A 2,231-nucleotide genomic window follows, 5' to 3' on the forward strand; every position below is an offset into this window, starting at 1 on the left:
TTTTTTTTTTCCCTTTTTCCCAGTGAATCCCAATTACAATGGAGGCGAACCCAAGCGCTCCCGGACAGCTTACACGAGGCAGCAGGTTTTGGAATTGGAGAAGGAGTTTCACTATAACAGGTACCTGACCCGCCGACGGCGCATCGAGATCGCCCACTCGCTGTGCCTCTCCGAGAGGCAGATCAAAATCTGGTTTCAGAACAGGCGCATGAAATGGAAAAAAGACCACAGGCTGCCCAACACCAAAGTGCGGGCGGCGGCGGCGGCCGCCCCCGCCGCCCCGTCGAGCACGGCCGCGGGCGAGGAGCTGCCCGCCGCCGCCGCGCAGGACCCGCGCACAGAGGATATCACCAGGTTATAAAACACCCGCACACCCGCACACGAATGACTCTGGATTATTTATAGAATCTAATATATATAGATATATATATATTTTGGTTCTTTTTCCCTCCCCTCCTGTCCCTTCCCCTCCCCCTCCCTGTTCGCCTTCTCTCGTAGTTTATTATTATTATTATTATTATTATTATTATTATTATTATTATTATTATTATTAATTATTTCCCGTGCGTATAAAAAACAATGGGTCTCCGTTAAGACCGCAGGCTTTAGATGCATGTCGGATAGCATGAGGCCAGGTGTCTGTACCTGCAGGGTTTTTTTACGCCGTTTCAGGGTTTTATTTATTTTTTAAAGGGGGGAGGGAGGTCGGAGGGGGGAGGGCAGGGTTGGGGGGGTGGAAGAGGTGAATGTTCTGTTCGGTGAATTTAATGAAGAAATGCTGATAATATTGGCGACAGGAACAAAAAGCGAATGTAGGTTGTTTTTTTGTTTTGTTTTGTTTTTTTTCCACCCCCTCCCTCTGCATTACAAATGCACAATGATCGAAGGAGCTATGAAGTTCTTTTGTAGAAATGTGAAAAAGGCTAAAAAAAAATCACGATTTAAAAAGAAAAGAGCAAAAACCAATGTGAGACAGCACACAAGGGTGGACGAGTTTTTGCTGAAAAATTGAGAAGAAAAAAAAAAGAGAGAGAGAGAGAGAGAGGCATATTTAAAAAAAAACAGAAGGTTTTAAAAAAGTCAGTAGCTAGTTTTTTTTTGTCGTGGTTATTTGTGTTTTTGGACTGATTTTACATGATCATTGTAAACTTGCAATAAAGAGTTTTAGTGTGTATGTGAAAGTCCCAGTGTTCAATAAACCAGTCAGTGTGAATTAGTTTTACTTTTATGTCTGGTGACTTATTTGATCCTCACGTTCCCCTCCAAACCCGCCCCAAATAACAGCATTAATAATAATAATAATAATAATTAATAATAAAATCCTGGGACGGTGCTTAATGAATCCCATGTGCACGAGTTAACTGTTTTTAGTTAAGTTTAAACAAAACATGAAGATAACTCTGTGCTCCAGATTTTATGACATCACGACGCGGCCAGTGACTTTAAATCTCAGACCCTCCCAGCCCTGGAAATACCGGGGAAGGGGGGGAGGGAGGAAAAAAAAAGAAAAAAAAAAGAAAGAAAACTGGTTTTCAGACAAGAGCAGTGCTGTGGATTGGGATTAGTTTGCATTCATGCTCTTCCCCCCCCCTTTTTTTTTGCTTTCCATCCAACGTGAAATTGCCTGTTTTAACCCCCTCTCCCTTCTTTGAACTTCCCTCGTGTTTATTATTATTTGTGTTTTGCTGTCGTGGCGTGCTCGGGTCGGCTCGTTTACCCATAAAAGCCAAGAGGGCGTATGTAATTTTTTTTTTTTTTAGAGGCAATGGAGAGGCTGTTAAGGAATAATAGTAATAATAATGGTAGCAATAATGCTAATAACAGTAATTCAGCGCTCTTGGCCTTTGGAGAAAGCATGCAAATGGGCAGCGGTGGGGGGATTTGGGGGAATAAAGCTGTGCCCCCCCCTGCCCCCGACCCACCTCGGTGCAGGGGATTGTGGCAGCAGCCCCGGGTGCTTGGAGAGGGGGCTGCACACACACCCCCCTCTTTTTTCCCCCCTTTCTTTTAGGCTTTTGGGGAACTTTGCAGCAGGTCCCTTGCTCCAAAGCCCCGGCGCAGGCGGAGAGGCAGAGCTAGGCCTGCTCCAAGGCATCCCTCGCCCTGGTGCGTTTGCTAGGTGAGAGCAGAGCCCTCTAGGAAAAAAAAATATAAAAAAATAATAATAAAGGTTTAGGGAAGAAGAGGCTTTTCTCATCTGTGTTTTTATTTATTTTTTCTCCCCTTCTCTC

The 2,231-nt window shown here is 44.4% G+C and overlaps 1 pseudogene; it reads left to right on the forward strand.

The window, feature by feature from the left end:
- The first annotated feature begins 23 nt into the window (after positions 1–23).
- Positions 24–361, forward strand: LOC146600684 (homeobox protein Hox-C4 pseudogene; annotated as a pseudogene).
- Positions 362–2,231: the final 1,870 nt, after the last annotated feature.

The sequence above is a fragment of the Rhea americana genome, unplaced genomic scaffold (assembly GCF_003343005.1).
Source record: "Rhea americana isolate MKP2758 unplaced genomic scaffold, rheAme1 scaffold_1188, whole genome shotgun sequence".
Lineage (NCBI taxonomy): Eukaryota > Metazoa > Chordata > Aves > Rheiformes > Rheidae > Rhea > Rhea americana.